This window comes from Bufo bufo, chromosome 6, assembly GCF_905171765.1.
Source record: "Bufo bufo chromosome 6, aBufBuf1.1, whole genome shotgun sequence".
In the NCBI taxonomy this organism is placed as follows: Eukaryota; Metazoa; Chordata; class Amphibia; order Anura; family Bufonidae; genus Bufo; species Bufo bufo.
The window spans coordinates 193,700,169-193,726,393 of NC_053394.1; the positions used below are offsets into that span (position 1 = coordinate 193,700,169).

General features: G+C 44.1%; 1 protein-coding gene across 5 annotated transcripts in view; it reads right to left on the reverse strand.

Moving 5' to 3' along the window:
* The window catches only part of LOC121005864 (catenin delta-1-like), a 607,331-nt gene that overhangs the window by 216,347 nt on the left and 364,759 nt on the right, over positions 1 to 26,225 (reverse strand). The window lies entirely within an intron of this gene.

The following is a 26,225-nucleotide window of genomic DNA, read 5'->3' on the forward strand; positions in this document are numbered from 1 at the left end:
CGTCACCTCATCCCCTCACGTCACCCAAAAAAAGAGCCCTCAAAAATAAATATATAAAAAATAAATCGCGCTCAGAAAATGACACCACTTAGGCTACTTTTACACTAGCGTTCGGAGCGGATCCGTCTGATGTTTCATCAGACGGATCCGCTCCGATAATGCAGACGTTCGCATCCGATCAGAACGGATGGGTCTGCATTAAAACTTAGAAAGTGTGAAAGTTGTCTGAGCGGATCCGTTCAGACTTTACATTGAAAGTCAATGGGGAACGGATCCGCTTGAAGATTGAGCCATATTGTGTCATCTTCAAGCGGATCCGTCCCCATTGACTTCCATTATAAGTCTGGACGGATCCGCTCGCCTCCGCACGGCCAGGCGGACACCCGAACGCTGCAAGCAGTGTTCAGGTGTCCGCTCACTGAGCGGAGCGGAGGCTGAACGCTGGCAGGCGGATGCATTCTCAGTGGATCCGCCTCCACTGAGAATGCATTGGGGCCAGACGGATGCGTTCGGGGCCGCTCGTGAGCCCCTTTAAACGGTGCGCACGAGCGGACACCCGAACGCTAGTGTGAAAGTAGCCTAAAACATTTTTTTCATAACTGCTTTGGTAAAACTTAAAGGATAACTGTCGTATTTTTTTTGAGTATTGGATTGTGGTGATTAATATCACCTTGGTGGCCCTATTTCAACTTTTCACTGTGTATTCAATTACCCCTTAATTCCACATTTTTGTTCCCTGTACTGCCTACTTTTACCTGTGCTTAAAATAGGGTTGCTAGGCATGATCCAGACGGAGGACGCTGTGTGCAAGGTCACATTACTGACAGCCAGGGACTGTAAGTAAATGATTAAAGCCAGGTCCTGTTAATGTGTAGAGTGAATCTAAATCGCACCTCCTCATTCCTATGCTTCTGATATGACCATTGTTTACAAATATCAGCATTTCTTATGATAAAACATGGCTATACAGCACTGTTATCAATCATTTGCTGTGCACTAAGAGAGGCAATTAGTATACAGTTTGATCAAAGAGCATAGGCCCACTTACCGCGACAAGGTTGCCTCTTTAAGTGGGAACCTACTCTAACCATGGCGCGGCTCTGTGCGGCGACCACCGCGCCTCCACACCGCTCCAGCAGGCAATGGGACCCAGCAGCCGCACAGCGGCCCCACTATAAAGTGAGGCCACCTGGGCCCCGGGTCCCATCACTCCACCGGCAAGGCACAGAAGCAGCGACGGCCGCCGTCCAGCGCCGCATGTGAACTGGTGCAAAAGGATCATCTGTTCACAACCTCCCAGGAACTCCAACTGGGATGTGGTAGGAATTTATAAACCCTTTGCAGACTTCTGCTAATTTAAAAGCACCTGAGCTAAAATGGGGAGGAGTGCTGATTCAGAGGGGGAGAAAAGACATAGCAGAAATACTGTTAATGTGTAGAGTGAATCTAAATCGCACATCATCATTCCTATGCTTCTGATATGACTATTGTTTACAAATATCAGCATTTCTTATGATAAAACATGGCTATAGCAGCTCCCCAGCAGCTGATAACAGTGTCTGGGCTGTGTGCACTTCTCCCTGTCCCTGCGCTTGGCAGACGCTCCCTCACTCAGCAGAGCTGGAGAATGCAGAGTGGAAGCAGTGCAGACCAGGGAAGGGAGATCTGCCATCTGCTCAGTGTATAAATGAAAGCAACATGCGGTAAGAGGACCCCTTTGTGCTGCAGGAGATTAATCTTTTAGGGGGGAGGGCTCTGGTTAATGACACTTTTGGGGGGCTATTGTCACTGGCTAGTGAGGGCAGGCGGGATTAGCCTCATGGTGAGGGCAGTGGCGGCCATCTTAACTGAATAGTGAAATTGCAGTTTTATGCAGACTGGTTGCTAAGGGCTGAATCTTATTAAATATGGGGTAAGTCAGTCTAATAGTAACTGATTCTGGAATATCATGTTATTAGTAACTACATATATGAAAACTGAAATTAGGGTCAAAATGTGACAGTTATCCTTTAAAAATATTAAATTGGTGTCTGTCACAAACTTACCTGTCTGGGCTCCAGCGGCAGCATCTTCGGCGCGGGTGCCCTGGGAGAGACGCGCTACTAGGCCACACCCATTGGTGACAGCGTCATTAGCAACTTGATGCTATACTCTTTCTCCCCATAGCAGGCATGTGCTGGAGGAGACTAGCAGTGGGCTGATTGCTCAGAAGATCTATTGCTGTGTGCTGTGTTCTAAGTAATAGAGTGCCAAGTCATGTCCTATCAGGTTCTGATTCTGGGACGAAGTGCTCTATTTAAATCCCTTCTAGCAATACACCCTTGCCAGTTACAGGTTTTCCTTGCTGTGCTCCAGTTGCTATTTTGTGTTTTGGTTTGCTGCTATTAGATTTGACTTCAGCTTGATTTGGACCTCTCTTTCTGCTTGTAATTTGGTACCGTATTGACCTCCCAGTTTTGACCTATTGCTGTACGACCTTTCTATGTGTTTTGGTCTGTTCTGGGTTCCAGTTGTGTGAACAGGTCCCTGCAGTTTTTACCACGTGTGCTTGGTTTGACTCCCTGCACTTACCAGCAAAGGGATAGTCAACCAGTTGTGAACTTGTCGCTTAGGGCTTGCTCTACAAGTAGGCAGGGACAGCTGGTTGGGTGCAAATTAGGCCTCTTTTCACACGAACGATACGGATTTGGTCCAGATGCGTTCAGGAAAACTCATTTCGCAAGCAAGTTCAGTCAGTTTTGTCTGCGATTAAGGGCAGTCCAATCTGATTAAGGGCGTACCCAATCTGGAGCATATGTATATAAAAAACGAAACTGCCATTATTATGCTACCACTGAAGGAGACTTTGGGCAATATTAATGTGCAGCACTCTGTACTAATCGATAAGGACATTTCAAACATCGATGAGGACATTTTTCGAACCATCAAGGATATATCCAATATTAAGAAACCTGTGGACTCGTTCTTTGACCCACTTTAGGACCCAGCAGAAGCCGCTCTGGCTTCTGCTGGGTCCTAAAGTGGGTCAAAGAACGAGTCTGCTCCTAGATCACGTGAGTAGCCAGTACCACTTCCTGGTCACGTGCAACGCTGAGGAAACTACACGCCGCGGCTGGTCTGCATAACGGGGAAGCTCCGATTCAAGCAGGCGACAACTCGACCTGGTCATCAGACAGGAGGGGGAAAAGTAACTACCGACATAGTCGGCATATCATCTTGCATACTAACTTGTTAACCCTAACACCTGTGCAGCCTGACTAACTGTGTGCAAGTTTTCTCTTCAACTAAAGACTGCTTCAGCATTATGTGATAACTACTAACTTGAATAACGCTTCAACATTTTAATAGTTCACAAAATCGAAATAATTAAGGACTCATACTCACCAAGGAACGTTTATCTATGGTACCATAGCGACATCTAGTGGTTACCACCAATCAAGACACCATACATGTTTTTGTTTCTCTTCTTTTTCTCTCCCTTTTAACAATTTTCTTAGGGATTTTATTACCATTTTTTATGCTTTTAGAATATTTTGAGGATTTTATATCAGAATAAATCATTTATTTGTATCTACGCAAGTGATTCCATATATTTTGAGTGCCAATTCGTTTCTTTTCTACAATTTTTCATCATGTTTCACAAAAAAAAAAAAATTAAAACCCTGCCTAACAATTTAAGGAGTCTGGTGTAAGACTTAGGTGTCCAAACAGGGCACAACATATTTAAATACCATATCTGTGGAAAACGTACAATTTTAATTTTGCATGGTTCGCTGAGCATTTATTTTTCTATTCAGATATCCATATAAGGGCATGTATCTGGATGTATTTCTGGAATGTAATATTACAAGCTATAATATTACAGGGTATAATTTTTGGTAAGAGAAGAGATGAAAAAATGTCATTATGCCATTCGCTGTATTGGAAAAATATTTTTATATTTTATTATTACAGGCATTTTCTGGCACGGTGATTTTCAGACACAGTGCGCGCTTCTGGGTTTTTCACCCTTTAAATGCCGTGATCACACTTGAGTACGGCATCTAAAAGGCTGTAATTACCGCAAACGGCATTACTGCCGGTTGCGGTCGTTAGCAGCAGGCCTCTGCTGTTTGAAATATGAGGGAGCACCATGTTTAAACATCATTCCAGCACGTACTGAAAGTGGTTAATAAAAATACTTTGGAGGGGCATAGCATTAATTTCTGCCAAAAAAATAGGTGGTCAAAAACTCACTTAAGAGATCTAGTTTTCAAAATGGGGTAATTTATGGGGGTTTTGTGTTGTTTTGGAAGCTCAACGCCATTATAAGTGTGCAATGGGGCCTGAAACATTTTCAAGCAAATGTTGTGTTCCGAAAGCCACTGGGTGCTCCTTTATTTTTAGGCCCTGCCACATCTCAAGACATAAGATTAAGGCCACAATGGGGATATTTCTGAAGACAGGAGAAATGGGATGATATATTTTTGGGTGTACTCATTCTGGGTGGTTCTATTATTCTGACATTTATAAACCTCTGCAAACTTGGCTCGGTGCAAGAAAAAAAATATGTACTTTAAAATATTTTAAATTAACGTTAAAATTAGGGATGAAACATCCGAAGTCAATTTGCATAAAACATTCTAATACTGTACGGAGCAGGAGCTCTGTACAGTAAATGTATTGGCTCCGATTAGCCGAAGCTATTGCTTTGCGAAGTCTCGCGAGACTTCATGCAATAACTTCATAAATTAATTTGTACTGTAAAAAAACATTTCCCCGAATTCGGGTTCGATTCCAAGTGGTAAATTATTTTTTTACAGTACAAATTAATTCATGAAGTTATTGCATGAAGTCTCAAGAGACTTCACAAAGCAATAACTTTGGCTCATTGGAGCCAATACATTCGAATACTGTACGGAGCTACTGCTCTGTACAGTATTAGAACAAAGTTTTATGCGAATCAACTTTGGATCCCTAGTTATTAAAATGTTAAGTGTCCTAAAAAAATTTTTAAAGTTTTTTTTAAAAGTGCAGCCAAACTAAAGAAGTGGAAATACATAAAAAATATTGTAATAGTATTTATGTATATATGTAAAATACGGCAGTTAAAAATAAGAAAAAAAAATTAAAAAAGACAACTTTCCCAAATATATTATTTTTTTTTATAAATATGCGCAAATTGTATTGGTTAAATTTAATAAAAAAACGTCAGAATTACTTGGATGTGCACAACCTTTACGCAGTTATTCTCTGCCAAAGTGACACATAACAGATTTCCAAAATCTGGCTTGGTCCAAACAGGTTTGGTTAATTGGGGGGTTAATTGACCCAGCTATTTTTCTAAACTCCTGTAATGAACAGATCCAGTGCATGCCAATCAGTCATGATATTTATAAGTTCCAACCTATCCCTAACCACCTGCTGTAGGATTGTCAGGATACCAAAATTTTGATTCGATTTCAACATTATAAAAATGTATTGCGATACTCAATATCAATCGACACCACACGAAAAAAAATAAAACCCCAAAAGAGCCGCCGTGCATTCCGCATTTTATGGAACGTCCATCCCATAATAGAACAGTCCTATCCTATTTTGGGGGGGGGGGGGACTAGGTGACTAAAAAATGTCGATTTGCGTTTTTTTTTTCTTTTGTTACGACGTTCACCACATAGGAGAACCGTGTCTATTAAACCCTCAGGAGGGGTTAACAGACACGGTTCGGCGGATCGCCGCACCCTGTCATTGAGGTCGGTTGCCGGCTTTATGATAGATCCGGCACCCGCTGCATACATTTGATTAAGAGGTTAAATTATATGCATTGGTGGCACAGTGGCCTCCCCCATCCTCCCCTTAAAGGGTTTCTATCACCTCGTTTTGACATAATTAGCTATCAGACACTAGCGAGCCGCTAGTGTCTGCTCTACCAAACAATGCTATTATAATACCTTTGTGTGCAGCCGTTTGCCTAAAAAAATAACTTTTATTGATATGCTAATGAGCCTCTAGGTGCTATGGGGGCGTCTTTTCAGCACCTAGAGGCTCGGTCTACTCACACAAAATGCCGCCCATCGCGTCCCTCCAGCCTGCCCATCTCCTCTGGAATGCCATCCTCCATCTGAGCCAGCTCTCGCGCCTGCGCCGTCCGCGTCTGTCTTCGGCGCAGGCGCAGTGATTGTCTGACCGCTGCCTGCACAGACATCTCTGTCATCGGTGCAGGCGCAGTGGAGATGTATGTGCAGGGAGCGGTCAGACATTCACTGCGCCTGCGTCGAATACAGACGCGCACGGCGCAGGCTCGAGAATTCGTCCGCTGGCTCAGAGGGAGGATCGCATTCCAGAGGAGATGGGCGGGCTAGAGGGACGCGCTGGGTGGCATTTTGTGTGAGTAGACCGAGCCTCTAGGTGCTGAAAAGACGCCCCCATAGCACCTAGAGGCTCATTAGCATATCAATGAAGGTTAGTTTTTTTAGGCAAACGGCAGCACACAAAGGTATCATAATAGCATTTTTTGGTAGAGCAGACACTAGCGGATCGCTAGTGTCTGATAGCTAATTATGGCAAAACGAGGTGATAGAAACCCTTTAATCCTTTCATTGGTGACACTGTGGCCAACCTCCCCTCCCCCTCAGTGCTACTGTCATTGTTGGCCAGCGGCAGCCTCGTCACAGTTAGGAGGGACTCCTCCTCCACTGTGCAGGCTGATGAGAACATGGTGTGTGCCGAGTGCGGCACGTGCCATGCTCTCTAAAAGATACAAGGCTGCGCAGTAGGCCTAGTATCGGAAAATAGCAAATCTCAGTATCGTATCGATCCGGGTACAAAAGTATCGATTGGGTATCGAAAGTTTGATACCCGGTGCAACCTTATCCTGCTGCTAATTTCAGTTGGAAAAAAAATAAATATATCAATCAGCTGTGATGGGGTGGAAAGAGCATGAAGACCCTTAGGCCCCTTTCACACGGGCAAGTATTCCGCGCGGATGCGATGCGCGAGTTGAATGCATTGCACCCGCACTGAATACCGACCCATTCATTTCTATGGGGCTGTTCACATGAGCGGTGATTTTCACGCATCACTTGTGCGTTGCGTGAAAATCGCAGCATGCTCTATATTCTGCGTTTTTCACGCAACGCAGGCCCCATAGAAGTGAATGGGGTTGCGTGAAAATCGCAAGCATCCGCAAGCAAGTGCGGATGCGGTGCGATTTTCACACACGGTTGCTAGTAGACGATCGGGATGGAGACCCGATCATTATTATTATTTTCCCTTATAACATAGTTGTATCATCTCATACATTGGGGGCATATCGCTAGGATATGCCCCCGATGTGTGATAAGTGCAGATCCCACATCTATCTGTAGAATGGAGATTGCAAAGTGAAAGAGCGCTGGCTTGGCTATTTCCGTCAACCCCATAGAAGTGAATGGAGTGGTGGCCAGGCTTGCGTGGTGTGCTTCCCATATAGTTTAAAGAGACTATTCTAGGCAGTCGCACAGAAATAAATGGATGGCGGCCACAGCATGCACGGTGTGCCCTCCATCACTTTGCGAACTCCAGGTCCCTATCAGACATTGGGGGCATATCCTAATGATATGCCCTAGTGTATGGGATGACAACCTTTTTAAGATTTAAATTTCTCTTCACTGTGATATGAAGGGAACATTAAAGGGGTGTGATGGGGTGGAACATTAAATCAGCTGTGATGGGGTGGAAAGAGCACGAAGACCCTTAATATCAAGGATCGGCATGCACTGGAGCAGATCCGACAGTATATTCTAACACAGAGGCGTTCCCATCAATAGAGATGAGCGAAGTTTTACAAAAATTAGATTCAGCAAATTTCACAAAGAAATCCTTTTAGTGATGAAACACATTGTCATGAAGCGCATTTATTTGTAAGTTTCAGGAGCAATGACACAGAACGGCGATTGCGCCGCCCCCCCAATCATTGAACTCCTCAGATGCCGCGTTCATTGCTGATCGTGGTATCTGAAATTTAAAAAAAAAGAGCGTTCAGGGGTTAATCAGTTAAAAAAAAATATATGTATGGAAGGAGTTAACAGGGAAGGAGCTCCCTCCCTCTCCCATCGGGGGCTGCTGTGCCTTTTCAGCCCCCGATTCTTGACGGGACCACAGAGGGAGGGGGGCACGCCTCCCTCCCCATCACCCGCTGCTTTGGTGGCAACCAGACTTACCATGGCAACCAGACACCTTCACAGGCTTCTGGCTGTCCATGGTGCTCATCAGACTTCTGCTAAATGCAAAAAATAAAAAAACACATTTATCACTGATAAAAAAAATAAAAAATAATTCCCTACACAGGTTTGATATCACCGCGTCCGTAATGACCTGATCTATAAAACGGTCATGTTACTTTCCCTGCACGGTGAACGCCATAAATAAATAAATAAAAACTATGACAAAATAGAAATTTTGCCCACCATACTTCCCAAAAAAGTTAATAAAAGTGATCGAAAAAGTCGTATGTATGCCGAAATAGTACCAATCAAACCGTCCCCTCATCCCGCAAAAAATGAGCCCCTACATGAGACAATGGTCCAAAAAAAAAAAAAAAATATGGCTCTCAGACTAAGGCCTCATGCACACGGCCGTTGTGTGCATCCGTGTCCGTTGTTCCGTTTTCCGTGATTTTCTGCGGACCCATTGACTTTCAATGGGTCCGTTGAAAACTCGGAAAATGCACCGTTGTTCATCCGCGTCCGTGATCCGTGTTTCCCGTCTGTCAAAAAAATAGGACCTGTCCTATTTTTTTGACGGACAGCGGTTCGCGGACCCATTCAAGTCAATGAGTCCGTGAAAAAACACGGATGCACACAAGATTGTCATCCGCGTCCGTGATCCGAGTCCGTAGGCTATTTTCACACAGACGGATCGCAGATCCGTCTGCATAAAAGCTTTTTCAGAGCTGAGTTTTCACTTCGTGAAAACTCAGATTCGACAGTATATTCTAACACAGAGGCGTTCCCATAGTGATGGGGACGCTTCAAGTTAGAATATACTAAAGAACTGTGTACATGACTGCTAGGGATCGACAGATTATCGGTTTTACCGATGTTATCGGCCGATATTGAGGATTTTGAACGTTATCGGTATCGGCATCTATTTTGCCGATATACCGATAACGTATTGGGAACACAGAACGCGCTGCTCTCAGCGCTCTCCGTGTTCCCTCAGCAGCACAGGGGAGAAGGAAGCAGTGTCTCCCTCCCCTGTGATGCTGCTGCCGCTGCCGCCAATTAGAGGAGAGAGGACAAAAGAAGGGGAGGGGATGTGGCCACCGCTCCACCAATGAAGATAAGTCTTTCATTAATTCATATACAGGAGGCAGGAGCTGGCTGCAGAATCACATAGCTGGCTCCCGACCTCTATGAGCGGTAGCTGCGATCTGCGGTAGTTAACCCCTTAGGTGCCGCGGACCGCAGCTACCGCTCATAGAGGTCGGGAGCCGGCTATGTGATTCTGCAGCCAGCTCCCGCCTCCTGTATATGAATGAAAGACTTATCTTCATTGGTGGTGCAGTGCGCCCCCCCCAAGCCCCCCAGTATTAATCATTGGTGGCGCAGTGCGCCCCCCACCCCCATCCCAGTATTAAAAACGTTGGTGGCGCAGTGCGCCCCCCCCCCCCAGTATTAATCATTGGTGGCAGTGGCCACAGGATCCCCTCTCTCCTGCTCCTCCGATCAGAGCCCCAGCAGTGTAAGCCTGGGGCTCCGATCGGTTACCATGGCAGCCAGGACGCTACTGAAGCCCTGGCTCCCATGTTCAGCTCCATGCTGCTGTGTGCACAAAGCACAGAGCAGCAGGGACAGTGTGAGATCCTATTCACTCTGATAGAGATCTATCAGGGTGAATAGGACAAGGGTTCTAGTCCCTAAGGGGGCTAAAAGTTAGTAAAAAAATAAATAAAAAATATTAAGTATAAATGAAAAAAAGATTTACAAAAAAAATAAAAATACACGTTAACAATAAACATTAATTTTCAGCAGATTTGTGTAGGAAAATTCCCAGAATATCGGTATAAATTATCGGCTATCGGCCTGACAGTTCACAAATTATCGGTATCGGTCCTAAAAAATCAATATCGGTCGATCCCTAATGACTGCCCCCTGCTGCCTGGCAGCACCCGATCTCTTACAGGGAGCTGTGATCCGCACAATTAACCCCTCAGCTGCCGCACCTGAGGGGTTAATTGTGCGTATCATAGCCCCCTGTAAGAGATCAGGTGCTGCCAGGCAGTGCGGCCTCCCCCCCCCCCCCCTCCTAATTAAAACCCCCCCCCCCCCCCCCCCCCATCATTGGTGGCAGTGGAGAGTTCCGATCGGAGTCCCAATTTAATCGCTGGGGCTCCGATCGGTAACCATGGCAACTAGGACGCTACTGCAGTTTTAGAAGCATTATACTTACCTGCGCCGTCTGTGATCGGCCGGGCGCTCCGCCTACTGGTAAGTGACAGGTCTGTGCTATAAGCAATGCGCCGCACAGACCTTTCACTTACCAGTAGGAGGAGCGCCCGGCCGGCCACAGACAGCGCAAGTAAGTATAATGCTTCTAAAATTGCTAAGTAACCATGGCAGCCAGGACTGCAGTAGCGTCCTGGTTGCCATGGTTACCGATCGGAGCCCCAGCGATTAAACTGGGACTCCGATTGGAACTCTCCGCTGCCTAAGGCCTCATGCACATCACCGTTTTTTTTTTGCGGTCCGCAAAGCTGCTTACTAGGTAACTACTAACTACTTACTAGGTAACTACTAACGGCACCTCCCCCTAGATAAGCAGCATGCGGTCCGCAAAGCTGCTTATCTAGCGGGGAGGTGCCGAGTAGGGGAGAGTGTGGGAGGGATGGTCATAGGAGAGAAATCTGCTACAACATGTGGTGGATTACTGGTATGGGGGTGGGTTTAGGGCTGTGGTGCGTCTTTTTTTTTTTCTTCTTCCCTTGTTTCCTTTTTCTTCCCCCTCCCCCGCTTAACTGCTTTTCTTAATGTCGGTTAAAATCTTTGCCTGGAACGTACGGGGTCTGGGGGATAGAAGAAAGAGACAAGCGGTTTTTGATCTGACACGGACCCAACTCCCAGCAATAGTATGTTTGTTGGAAACGCACCTTACTGGGGAGACCTCTAGAGCGGTCGGCAGGGGATGGGCTGAGCACACACATCACTCTACCTTTTCTACCTACTCCAGAGGTGTCACTGTCTATATACATAGATCGATTGATTTTGTGTGCGAGGCATCCTCTGTCGACCAGCAAGGGAGATTTGTTTATCTATACTGTAGGTTGATGGGGAGAACATGTATTTTAGCTTTTGTTTATATTCCACCACCATTCTCTTTTATAGTCCTCAATTCTCTTCTATCGTTTATGGATAAATGGTCAGAGTGTCCAACACTGATTATTGGCGACTTCAATTGTGTCATTAATCCAGAGTTGGATAGGGTGTCTACGGGGGTCAAGGGAGATACCCCTGTTCAGTGGTCCCCCTTGGCACGGGTCTGTTCTGAGGCCGGGTTCGAAGATCTCTGGGGATATCTAGGTCATGGGAAAAGGGTTTATTCATGTATTAATAAACTAGGTAAATCCATGTCCAGAATAGACCTTGCCTTGATGAATAGAAAATATGTGAGACTCGCAAAACGAATGAAGTACGAAACAAGGTCATTCTCGGATCATTTACCCTTAGTCCTCGAAATTTGTGTGACCCAGGAGAAACATAAAGAGAGACTCCCATTCAGACTAAACCCGTATTGGCTATCAGTAATAAAAAAACATGAAATGATACAAAATGAAATTGACCAATTTTGGCATAATAACTACGGCTCAGTTAAAATCCAGGTGGTATGGGACACTTTTAAGGCCTACATGAGGGGGATAATGGTCAGTAATATAGTGAACCTTAGAAAGGAGTATGGAAAAAAACTGAAAAATTTAGAAGAACTAGCATCCTCAGCTACACAATCCTTCTATATAAATAAGACGGAGGAGAATAGGGAAAATATGCAAAAGTGTACACAAGCATACTCTAACTTTCTGCTGGACAAGGCCCAACAAAGACTATTTTTTAAGGGGCAAAAACACTTTACATAATTATCTTATCGAGAGTGATTTCGAGTCAAGAGTCCAAAAAATATATAGACAATGTCCGACTGGCCAACGGTAGGATGGTTAGTGGACAAGGTTCTGTAGAAAAGACCTTTCTGGATTATTTTTCAGATTTATACAAAGCTGATACTAAAATTACAGATGAAATGATGGACTTCTACCTTGATGGTATTGTGTTTCCAACTATTACTCTGGCCCAAAAGAAAACACTTGAGGTAGAATTCTCTATTCAGGAACTTGAGGGGCAATCAAATTATGTTCAGGCAACTCCACCCCCGGTAGATTGTTGGGGGGTCTTTGTTGAATCGGTGGAGAATGGGAAACTGCCAGACTCAATGATGGAAGCCGTAATAACATTAATTCCAAAAAAGGGTAAGGACCCTGCAGATTTGGGATCGTATAGACCGATCTCACTGCTTAACGCAGATGTAAAACTTCTTGCAAGGATCTTGGCCACAAGGCTCTCCAGGGTTGTCTCCTCCATTGTCCATCCAGATCAGAATGGCTTTATCCAAAACAAGGGCACGCATCTCAATCTGCATCGGCTCTTTGCCAACATACAGGCCCCTGGGGGGACCACCCGCTCCATCCTGTCACTGGATGCGTTGAAGGCATTTGATAGGGTGGAGTGGCGTTTCCTCTGGAAGGTTCTGACAAGGATGGGCTTTGGGGAAAGATTTATAAACATTCTTAAATTATTGTATAGATCCCCCACGGCAAAATTGAGTCTCAATGGGATCTTGACCACTAGCTTTGAGTTAAATAGAGGTAAGCGCCAGGGTTGTCCATTATCCCCATTATTATTTGATATCTACATTGAGCCCCTGGCCTTGGCCATTAGGCAGGATGATCAGGTTAGAGGATTTGGAACACTAGGAGTGCTAGACCGTATCTCTCTATATGCGGATGATGTTCTTCTCTTTATAGACCACACGGAAATAACTCTCCCCAGAATCATTAAAATGGTCAAATTATTCAGTGAGATGTCCAGCCTTCTTATAAACTGGTCTAAGACCAGTTTGATGCCAATAGACCAGTTACCTCAGAGGGATGCGTTTGCAACTGAGCTGGACATCGTTGACACCTTTCAATATCTGGGCTTGATTATATCGCCCAGGGTTGAAAATTTTGTCCAATTGGGGGGCGGAGCTAGCGCCGGACAGGAATGGACATGTGCGCTTGAGCTCTGCAACTCAGACCCGGCTTCACATCAGCTAACTTTAGCTACTTGGCTTAAAAAATGGGTAAAATAGGCCAGCAGAGAGCGGGGCACTCGTCCCTCTCACATTAGCAAACAACGAATTGTGGAGATATGGACAGATTTGTTAAAAAAGCGGTGGCAATCTGTGCAGCAAGAGAAGCAAAGATGGCGCCGGAACCTTATAAAGAAACTGAGGAGAGTGAACCGGAGTTCCAAGCTGACGGCAGCGATGTGGAAGATCATAGGCATCGCAAACACCTCCCGATCTCCAGAAAGTATCTGGATTCAGCTCTGCAAAGAGAATTGGAACCACTGGTGAGCGAGCTATCCTCCCTCAGACAGGACGTTAGGCATGTGGGCGGCAGAGTAGAGGCCCTTGAATCCAACCAGGCCGCAATCCTGGACTTCCAGACGGCCACAACCAAAAGCCTACAGAAGTGCCAAACGCACCTTAATAATGCATTCAATGCCCTGGAAGACCAGGAAAACCGTGGGAGAAGAAATAACCTACGTTTTAGAGGGGTCCCAGAGACGGACGCCCCACAGGACTCTTCTGATATCGTCAAGGAGATCTGCGAGGGTCTCCTAGGCCCAGAACGCTCCGCTTCGATCGTCATTGAGCGGGCTCACCGGGCTTTACGTCCAAAACCAATGAGCCCCCTAGAGATATCATCTGCCGCTTCCTCCACTTCCAAGACAAGGAAGCCATAATCAACAAAGCAAGATTACCGAGTGGAGTGAAACACAATGGGGTGCCGATTAACATCTTTCAAGATCTAGCCCCAATGACCCTCCAGAAAAGAAGGTCCCTCAAGCCTCTCACAGATTGGCTCAGAAGCCACAAGATTTTATATCGCTGGCAGTTTCCATTCGGATTAGCCTTCTCCTTCCAAGGCAGGAAGATTTCTATCAAGTCTCACCAGAACTTGGGCCCTGCATTCGATATCCTGGACATTGCTCCCATAGAAATTGAGGACTGGGATGCGGTCCAAGACCTTACATCGTTACCGGAGCTCCCTAGGATTCTGCCCTTTGAAACGAGAGGCACCCCTAAGGCCCAAAGACAAAAGGAGAAGAAGAAAAATCAACCTCTTACCCCAAGACGTATATTTACAGATGTCTCCTGAAACATAAGAAGAACACTCCTCCTTTCTCTTCGTTCCATACACTGAGTATAAAGCTCAAAACCTTCTATTTCTATATCTCTCTTCCCAACTCCCTTATTTACATCCTTAAATACTCTGTCTGATTTTTTCTTCCTTCTCTTTCCTTGAGTAAAAGCCTTATATATCAGGGTTACTAGTAAGAGAATCGCATAGCGTCAAAATGCAGTTTTATTTGTCTTCTTCTACCTGTATTCTCTTATTTTAACTCTTAGAGGCTCTAAGTGATCTATGAAGATATTTGGTTTGAAGAGTAGTTAGTTTATTTTTGGGTGCAAGGCTTATCCATGCCTTACCGACTATAAGTTACCTGGTGACACACTCTGACCCTTCGTTTTCCCCCCGGGTATTACCTTGTAAAGTCCTTAATGCCGTCAGGCCATTTTGGGCGCTCAGCATTCCCTGGCCGCTGCGCTGCGAATTATCCGAAGATGACATGCTTCACGAGTTTCTGATGCATGAAGTAGCTGATACGAAATCGCCCTGCAGTTAACTTAAATTGGCCAGGTTGTGATGAGCTCTTGAGATTATATTATATATTGCCCAACGACACACCACCTTTTATTATGTCTCCTAATACAATACTTTAATGTTCATCTAATACGGTGCTATAATTAGGTACTTTTGGTCCCTTGGAAAAATGTTTTAATATATATTCAGCTTCCCTGAACCATTATGACGTGATTTATCTATAGATACCATTTCCAGAGCACTTAGGATGTGATATGTACTCAGCGGTCCCTGACGGTGCTCCCGGCTACACATTGCCTCTGTGCTTTTTTATCTACGCGATGATTCAGTGTGTAGACGGCAACATAATGTCATACTTTATTCGCATCGCCTATGTTCTATGTTTTATGTATTCAGCGGCCTTAGGCTTATATTTACACCATATTTGAAGTGTAACTTTAAAATGTCCCCAATGTAATAACCTAATGTTCATTTGATATTGTTCTGTCATATGATGCTTTTGGTACCTTGAATTTAGGATATACTATATGTCCAGCTCTTTGTGACCTCTGCAATGAGACCTACTAATAGATAATATTTCCAGAGCAATGAAGCTTTGACATGTACTCAGCGGTCCCTGACGGTGCTCCCGGCTACACATTGCCTCTGTGCTTTTTTATCTACGCGATGATTCAGTGTGTAGCCGGCAGCATAATGTCATACTTTATTCGCATCTCCTATGTTTTATGTATTCAGCGGCCTTAGGCTTATATTTACACCATATTTGAAGTGTAACTTTAAAATGTCCCCAATGTAATAACCTAATGTTCATTTGATATTGCTCTGTCATATGATGCTTTTGGTACCTTGAATTTAGGATATACTATATGTCCAGCTCTTTGTGACCTCTGCAATGAGACCTACTAATAGATAATATTTCCAGAGCAATGAAGCTTTGACATGTACTCAGCGGTCACTGACGGTGCTCCCGAATATACATTACCTCTGTGCTCTCTTTTCTCTGCGATGATCTAATGTGTAGCCGGCATCATAATGTCATACTATTTTAGCAACACCTAAGTTCTGTTCTACTTTTATGTATTCAGCGGCCTCAGGCTTCAATTTATACCACATGTGAAGTGTCAACCTTAGAAATGCCTACCCGGATCCTAAATATCCCTACCCCTAATTTAACCATCTATACTCTCCCCCTGTTTCATCCCTGTCGCCCCTATTTACCTCCTTCACTCGCTCACCAGGATATCCATCTCCTTCTTTCTTTCTCCTTGTACTGCCCAAATAGTTAACATATTATAGGTACTAAAGATACAACTCATCAAATCCTATTCACCCTCAATAATAAATAGCTCTAGCCTATTGGCTCAGCTGACAGTTATAGTTGTGAACCGGGTTCACAATTGGCAATTGCCACTTTCCCCCTCTTGACAGGTCCTTCAAGAGCCATTTATTATGGTTCCTTTAGTTTTTTTTTTTGTTCATTTTGTATTTGTTTTACTTTGTTCTACTCAGGTCTTTCAGTGTCTAGTGGTGTGTCCATCCGAGGCGGGTCATCTCATCACCGTGACAGCGACCCTCAATTTTACCATCTCGTCCAGACTTTAAGTACCCTGAACAGATCACTACTGCAACATGCTCCCATACTTATCTGACTCAACACTTTGCCTCTCCTAGTCATCCCCATAATGGCTATTAGCATTGCTTCTTATAATGTTAAGGGTTGTAACTCACCTTCTAAGCGGAGCCAGATCTTTGGGATGCTGAGGAGAGACAAAGCAAACGTAGTTTTCCTACAGGAAACACATTTTAAGATCCAACACTTCCTTAACTTATCCTTCTCATTCTACCCTACTTGGTACCACTGTGGTTCCCCTAAGTCAAACTCTAGAGGAGTGAGTATCGGCTTCCAGGGCAAGGTACCCTTCATCTTAGATGATCAATTATGTGACCCTGAGGGTCGTTTCATAATGATTAAAGGTAAGATAGGCCAACACCTATATACCTTTGTGAATATCTACGCCCCCAAACAGTCAGATACCTTGGCTTAAATCAATTCTACTAAAATTAGAGTCTTTTAGAGGTGGCGTTACGGTGGTAGGGGGTGACTTAAACCTGGTCCTAAACCCCTTCATTGACTCCTCCTCACACAAATCAGCCCAATCCCAAAAGGGAATTTGTTCTCTATTACGAGCACTAGCCAAAGCTCACCTAATTGATGTCTGGCGCACCATACATCCAGATTCCAGAGATTATACCTTTTATTCATCACTTCACAGGTCATATCAGCGCCTAGATTACCTATTTATCTCAAAGGGTCAAAGTTCACTTAGCTTCCCCATTCTCTTCTGAGGAACTTTTGGAAGCCATTAAAAACTCCCCCAAGGGGAAATGCCCAGGTCCTGATGGGCTCCCTATACCCTACTACATGTCTTTTTATGAAGTACTAATCCCGCACCTTCTACCAGTATATAATGGCGCCTTGCAAGGTATACCATTATCGACTGATATAACCAAAGCTCACATCACTCTAATTCCCAAGGAAGGTAAAGACCATTCTCTATGTCCCAATTACAGACCCATCTCTCTTCTTAATATAGATTTAAAACTCCTAGCTAAGATGCTCGCAAATAGGTTATCAAAATTCCTCCCCTCACTAATTCACAGAGACCAAGTGGGTTTTGTGAAACAAAGAGAAGGAAAGGATAACACGGCCCGTATTCTTAACATCATCCACTATGTCAAGAGAAAAGGCCTACCTCTGGTCCTTCTCAGCACAGATGCTGAGAAGGCCTTTGATAGAGTCAACTGGTCCTTTATGTATTCAGCTTTGCAATCTCGCAATTTTCCCCTTCCCTTTATATCTGCAAGAAAAAAATGTATCAGCATGCTTCAGCTTCAGTTAGGGTCAACGATACCCTGTCTGATTCCTTTAAGATTCGTAATGGCACCAGTCAAGGCTGCCCTCTATCTCCCCTCCTGTTTGTCCTCGCCTTAGAACCCCTTCTACAGACTATCCGGTTAGATGGTGACATACTGGGAATAAATCTAGGTGACCAACAACACAAAATAGCCGCCTTTGCGGACGATTTGCTTTTAATAATAAGCAATCCTGAAATAGCTCTCCCTAAGATTTACGGCCATCTAGAAACATATGGATCACTTTCTAATTTCAAGGTGAATCCCAATAAATCACTAATAATTTCCACAGGACTATATCCCTCTCCAAAATAAACTGGCGGAAGATTTAACTTCTCTTGATATCCCTACACTCTCGTGGTTTGGGAGGAAAAACATATTAATGTCACTCATCATCCCTAAACTTACTTACCTCCAACAGACCTTACCAATACCCGTCCCCTCCACGTACTACTTTAAACTTAAGTCCATGTTCCGTTCCTTTATATGGAATAAGAAAAAGGCCAGAATGTCCTACAAATCTTTGTCTTACCCGAGAGAGAGGGGAGGTATAGCTTTACCAGACCCTGAACTTTATGGCAGAGCTATTCTACTCACTAGAGTAGTAGACTGGTTGACGGCCCCCAAACATAAATCTTGGGTACCAATGGAGGAAACCTTGCTGGGGCTTCCGTTCAGAGCGGCTCTACTGGGACGCATGTCTCCATTGCCCCCTCATCCTAATATTACCCCGGTTATGAAAGCCACTCTAAATGCGTGGAACGCCTTGCAGAAATCACCCTTAAGTTCCCCACTCCAATCTCCTATCCTTAAAATAGGTGATATATTTCACTTAGCCCCCCAGGCCTTACAGAGCAGCCTTCCCACTGAGATTGTTCAGTCTAATCTGAAATTGACAGATCTCTATAACGAGGATCAACTACTTTCCATAAAGGAAATATGTGATCTCTTAAAAATTCCATGCTCTAGCTTTAACGGGCTTCACTTCCTGCGAGCATACATGTCTCAAAACGTCCAATTACATACTTTGCTACGCCCTATTACTTGGTTTGAACATGTTATCTCTCGAGATTCTACCCCACATAAAATGATCTCACAATGGTACAACAGGTTGAGAACTCCTCCTGCTGCCCTAACGCCAGCTTTCATAAGACTTTGGGAAAAAGACCTAAATAAAAGTCTCTCCCCAGAAGATACCTTCATCATTTATAACTCTCCACATAAAACCTCAAGGTGTGTCAAGATTCAGGAGAATAACTATAAAATCATCACAAGATGGTATAAAACCCCCGACAAGACATGTTTATACTCAGTTACAGCATCAGACACATGTTGGAGATGCTCAAAAGAAAGGGGCGATTAAAGAGCCCTCCCCCGTAATTTACTTATTTTCAAACATCTGGTGAACGCTGCAAAACTGCTGATCCCTATATTATGGTTATCCTCTGAGGTTCCCTCTTTGGATCAATGGTATCAGAAGATTGATCAAATTTACCGACTAGAGGAGCTATCCTCATGGGAGCTGAGATCCCATCATAAGTTCCTAAAAAACTAGAGTCAATGGATTTCCTTTAGAGGCTATTAGACTAGGGTTAACGCAATCAACATTCTCCCTGGAGGTACAGTCTCAAGGGTTCTGTCACTACCAGAGCTTTGAGACGTTCTCACAGCTCGGTTTCTCCACCCCTGTGATGATGTCACTACTAGAGCTTGGAGGAGTTCTCTCTGCTCTGTTTCTCTGCCCCTGTGATGAGGTCTTTACTTTCTGTTTCCTTTCTCCCAGCTGTCCCTCCTGTGTTTGATTTCTCTGCCTTTAAATCACCCCTCCTCCTTTGTAGGGTGCGGATTATATTCTTCATTTGAGTTGTATCTCTCGCTTGAGCATCTTCACTTGTGTGATATCTTTTCACTGGACCTGTGTTCTGCTGAAGCAAGTACTTCGGATATTGCCAGCTGACTTTGGATCTGTTTTCACTGCTGCTGCAGCTCCTTCAGTTAAGTGTGCAGACATTGTGTGTTTCTGTTTGTTTGCTGACTGGATCCGAGGCGACCCCGGTTCCGTCCATATACTGAGCAGGGCACCGGTGGCCGTGCCCCTTCCACTATTATAGGGGTTACAGTGGTCATCAGCCTTAGGTACGCGGGCATGCCTCGATCCACCATTTGGATCTGGACATGTGCTTAGCAGCATAGGGAGAGCTTTTAGGGTCTGACAGGGGTCACCCTTTATCCTCCCTAGTTTGGGTCCGGTCAGTAGCTAAATTCTGTGTATGCTCTTGTTGCTCACATACAGCCGTGACAGGTTCATCCCATCTATTTACCCCTCCATTTCCTTCCTATCCCTTCTTATACTAACTATTGTTGAGCTGTTCAGATGGTACTATTGCTCCCGCTTTAACCTGTCTCGGATGAATCATAACACTAAGACTTAAGGTAATTCTTAGACATTCTGTGACTATAATTGTCACCTTGATATCAAATGTGCTTTCCCCAAAGTATATTTTCCATTGGATGTTTTTCTACTGATTAACCTTTTGGATTTCGCCACATTATATTTATGGTATAATTGATATTTGACAGACCTGTAATCTGTTTTCTCATATGTAAGAGTAGTGGAGTTTTGTTACTTCTCTTCTGCTCTATTTTTGTATTGTATTGATTCATTCAATAAAATTTTTAAAACTCAAAAAAAAAATAAAAAAAATTGGTCCAATTAAACTTGATCCCACTAATAACGAAAACTAGAGCAAAAATAGGGATCTGGTTGAGACTTCCCCTATCCAGAGCTGATCGAGTTTCACTGGTCAAAATGGTGATACTACCACAATTTTTGTATGTGCTCAGGAATACACCTACCTGGATAGAAGATAAATATTTTAAACTTATGGAAAGAATAATTAATGCTTTAGTGTGGGGAAGAAAACGAGTCCGGCTAAAATTGGAATATCTATATAAACCTTTGGAATGTGGGGGCTTAAACCTCCCCTATTTTAAAGGGCATTTTATTGCTGCCCAGCTATTGATGTGTTATGAATCGGAAAATAGTGTCCTTCTAGGGAGGTTAGTATGGAGCTACTCACACAATAATATATTTACCCTTTTGGAATCCGGGCTACTGATTAGCCAAGAGCGGGGTTATAGAGAGAGACTATAAAACTACTTTCGAAAGTTTGGGCTACTACTAGAACATGGTTGAAGGTACAGGGTTCACTTACATTCACACCTCTTTGGCATAATGTACACTTAAAGATGTTAGATGGTATAGCAGCCGACACATTTTGGCAAAAGAACAGGATTTTTTAGATTTCACAATAGGGATAAGGGGAGAGAAAGAGATTTTTAAATATATGGAGTGTTCATTCAATTTCTTGTCCACTGTAATTTGCTTTTGATACACTAATAAAGAGATTACATTTTAAAAAATAAATAAAAAAAGACTGACTAATTTCTCTGAAAGGATTTCTCAGCTGATGTGGCTCTCAGATGATGTTAATTCAATCAGTGATGTATGTTCCTTCAATCTGGATGTAGTCTGGACTACAGTTGAAGTGTTGATATAATTGTGTATTATGTTCGTTATCCTTTGTATATAGATAAGTGCAAAAGAAGGATATATATCGCTATATGTATATACTACTTATATTTAACCCCTTAGGGACCCATGACGTACCGGTACGGCATGGTTCCCAAGTCCTTAAGGACCCATGACGTACCGGTACGTCATGGGTTTAAAACGACATTGCGGCGCGGCGGGGGTTAATCGGAACAGGATGTCCCCTGAAACCATTCAGCGGGCATCCTGTCACAACGCCGGGGGAAGGGGGGGGTCATGTGACCTCCCCCGTAACGGCGATCGCAGCAAAACGCAGGTCAATTCAGACCTGCGGTTTGCTGCGTTTCCGGTCCATTTGGGTCTTCGGTGACCCGATGAACCGGAAAAGGACGGTGATCTCTGGTGTGATTACACACACCAATCAAAGTCCGAGCATTTGGGGGCGGCGGTGCTGGCCTGGGTGCTGATTGGTGCTGGAGAAAGCGGGAGATTCAAACTCCCGGCGCTCCTCTCTCCCCTCCTCTTCCTGCTGCTGCACCTGCACCGTCCTCACCAGCTCCTGCGATCCCCCCGTCGGCACCCATCACCCTCCAGGTAGGTTAGGGTCAGTGAGGGAGAGGCACGATTAGGCAGGGATAGAAGGGAGAGTTAGTTAGGGGAAAAAAAAAAAAAAAACTTTAACTGATTTATTGTTTTTGGTGGTCTCTGGTGGTTGGGGTCCACAGCACTTAGCTGTGAGACCCTAGACCCACCCAAGAGTGCTGCCACTTGCCGCCCCCCCATTTTTTTTTTTTTTGCGTGCGCTGACTGTGGCCGGCACTCTTAGCGTCCGGCCACTGTTAGCGCATCACCCACCTCACCGTTGATCAGCAAGTTTGAACTTTTTTCTAACACTTTTTTTTAACTTTTTAGTACGTGAACACCCGTGCCCCACACACACGCACATACAATAAAGTTTTACACGCACACACACATACCCATGGCCCGCCGGATGTTCTCGGTGGAGGAGGCATACGCCCAGCTTGCCTCCGACTCAGAGAGCCCCAGTAAGGATGAGGATGACCCCACGTTCCTCTTGTCATCCGCATCCTCCTCATCATCATCTGATGACGATGAGCCCCCCAAGGCGGCGGAGACGCCGCCAGGCGGAGCCAGGGTCCCCACATGCTAGGGACCCTGTGGCCCACACCAGTACGAGCCGCCCTGGGGCTCGTACTGGTTTCCCGGCCCACCAAATAAGCCCACCGGAGCCCCCTACCGGTGAACTTAGCTGGTGTCCCCCAGTGGATTTTGATCCCGAGATTCCAGATTTTGTTGGCAATCCAGGAATCCAGATTCCCACAGTGGGCTTCACTGAAATTGACTTTTTTTTTTTTTTTTTTTCAGTGACCAATTTGTGAATCTGATGGTGGAGCAGACGAACCTGTACGCCCAACAGTTCGTTGCTCAGCACCCGGGCTCCTTTTTGGCTAGACCCGGTGGCTGGACGCTGGTCAGTGCAGCCGAGATGAGGACATTTTGGGGCCTCGTGCTTCACATGGGTCTAGTGCAAAAACCGAGTGTCAGGCAATACTGGAGTGGGGACGTCCTCTACCAGACCCCACTCTATAGTATGGCCATGACACGCTCCCGGTTTGAGACCATCCGGAAAGGTCTGCATTATTCAGATAATGCAGAATGTCTCCCCCCCCCCCCCCCGAGGCGATCCTGCCTATGACCGTCTGTATAAGATACAGCCGTTCATCGATCACTTCGGAGCCAAATTTGCGCAGGCCTACATACCTGGAAGGGAGGTCGCGGTTGAGGAGTCTCTCATTGCGTTCAAGGGGAGACTCAGTTTCCTCCAATATATTCCCACTAAGTGGGCGAGGTATGGCGTGAAAATTTACAAAATTTGTGAGAGTACCTCAGGGTACACTTACAAATTTCATGTGTACTAGGGGCGAGATTCCCGTATTCAACCCTCAGAATGTCCCCCCACTCTGGGTGTTAGCGGGAAACTCGTGTGGGACCTTATACACCCACTGCTAGATAAGGGTTACCACTTGTACGTGGAAAACCTTTATACTAGCATTCCCTTGTTCAGGTCCCTTGCCACCAGATCCACGTCCGCTTGCAAAAAGATGCAGAGTGTGTCACAAGAGGGGGATACGGAAGGACACTACCACTCAATGTGACACTTGCCCCGATCATCCGGGCCTCTGCGTTATCGATTGCTTCAGGGAGCATCACACTTCCATGGAGTACAAAATTTTTATAATCCCCAACAGTCCCCTAGAGAACATAAAAAACTATGGCTCTCAGACTTTGGAGACACGGAAATTTTTTTTTTCCCCCAAAACATATTACTTTTAGTGCTGGCATCCACAAACTGCGGCCCTCCAGATGTTGTAAAACTATAACTCAGCATGCCCAGACAACCTACAGCTATCAGCAGGGCATGGTGGGAATTGTAGTTTTACAACATCTGGAGGGCCGCAGTTTGAGGATGCCTGCTTCTGCTTAGTGTCTCCAAAGTCTGAGAGCCATACATATTGGGCATCGCCATGTCCGTAAAAATCTTCTTTATAAAAATAGCATTTAACCCAACCCCCCTGGATGAACAGCGTTAAAAATATAAAATAAAAACGGTGCCAAAACACCAATTTTTTGGCAAAATTTCCATTTGAATCCTTTTTTTCCGGTAATAAAGCAAGGGTTAACAGACAAACAAAACTAAAAATATTTATTGCCCAGATTCTGTAGTTTGCAGAAACACCCCATATGTGGTCGTAAATGGCTATATAGCCACACGGCAGGGCATAGAACGAAGGGAACGCCATATGGTTTCTGGAAGGCAGATTTTGATGGACTGGTTTATTTACCCCATCTAAGAAACTACACCCCTCAAGGTATTCAAAAGTTACTTTACAAACTTTGTTAACCCTTTAGGTGTTCCACAAAACTAAATAGCGAATGTAGAAACCATTTTAGAATTTACATTTTTTGTTGCCTTGCCTCAAAAAAGTGTAATATAGAGCAACCAAAAAATCATATTTACCCTAAAATAGTCCCAAAACAACAACCATCTTATCCCGTAGTTTCCTAGATGGGGTCACTTTTATGGAGTTTCTACTCTAGGCGTGCATCAGGGGGCTTGAAAGGGTACATGGTGTAAATAAACCAGTCCAGCAAAATCTGCCTTCCAAAAACCATATGGCGTTCCCCTTCTTCTATGTCCTGCCGTTTAGCCAAATAGTAGTTTATGATCACATATGGGGAGTTTTTGCAAACTACAGAATCACGGCAACCCATATTGAGTTTTGTTTGGCTGTTGACCCATTTTTTCCAGTAATAAAGTAAGGGTTAAAATGGAAAATTTTCCAAAAAATAGAAATTCCAAAATGGTTTCTCCATCTGCCATTAACTCTTGTGGAACATCTAAAGGGTTAACAAAGTTTGTAAACCAGGTTTTGAGTACCTTGAGGGGTGTACTTTCTTAGATGGAGTCACTTTTTGGGAATTTCTATTCTAGGGGTGCAACGGGGGGCTTAAAATGGGACATGGTATAAACAAAACCAGTCCTGTAAAATCTGTCTTCCAAAACCCATATGGCGTTCCCCTCCTTCTATGTCCTCCCGTTTGGCCAAACAGTAGTTTAGGACCACATATGGGGTGTTTTTGCAAACTACAGAATCAGGGAAACCCATATTGAGTTTTGTTTGGCAGTTAACCCTTACTTTATTACTGGAAAAAATGGATTATATTGGAAAATTCCCCCCCCCCCCCCCAAAAAAAAATCGAAATTCTAAAATTTTATGTCCATTTGCCATGAAGTCTTGTGGAAGCCCTAAAGGGTTAACAAAGTTTGTAAAATCAGTATTGAATACTTTGAGGAGTGTAGTTTCTAAAATGGTGTCATTTTTGGGTGGTTTCTATTATGTTTGACCTGGACTGGTCCATAAAAAGTGGGATTTGGAAAATTTCTGAAAAATTTCAAAATTTTGCTTCTAAAACTTCTAAGCTATGTAACATCCCCAAAAAATAAAATGGCATTCCCAAAATGATACAAACATGAAGTAGACATATGGGGAATGTAAAGTCATCACAATTTTTGGGGGTATTACTATGTATTACAGAAGTAGAGAAAATTTGGTATTTTTTTATGCAAAGATTTTTACTTTTTTGACCCAATTTTAGCAGTGTCATGAAGTACAATATGTGACGAAAAAACAATCTCAGAACGGCCTGGGTAAGTCAAAGCGTTTTAAAGTTATCAGCACTTAAAGTGACACTGGTCAGATTTGCAAAAAATGGCCAAGTCCTTAAGGTGAAATAGGGCTGAGTACTTAAGGGGTTAATAAAATCATATTATAAACCTTCCTTTGAAGTGTAGCTGCAAAACATCCTTCCATATAACACGCAAACACCGGGACAATAAAAACAAATCTAAAGTGTGAGGACCAAAAGAAATTCCCAAATATCAAGTGTGATGAGAGTGATTAGTTTAATATTAAAGGGGTTCTCTGGGAATTAAGAAAATTAAAATACTTAATTACTTTATTATTAATATATTCCCAAATACCTTTCATTGGTTATAATGGCTTGTTTTGTCTAGGGAGAAATCATTAAGAGAAATAAAATGGCCGCTATCCTATTAGCAAACACAAAACCTGTCCTAATCACACAGGAAGTTACTTCACAACACTGAGCTAACTAGCTGCCTTATCCTCCACTCCTACTTGTCAGGGATTATGATTCTGAATACAGCTGATAAGATCTTCAGCTAAATCTCTGTAGGAATGGAGTTTATGAGGAGACAAAGTACAGACAGGACGGACA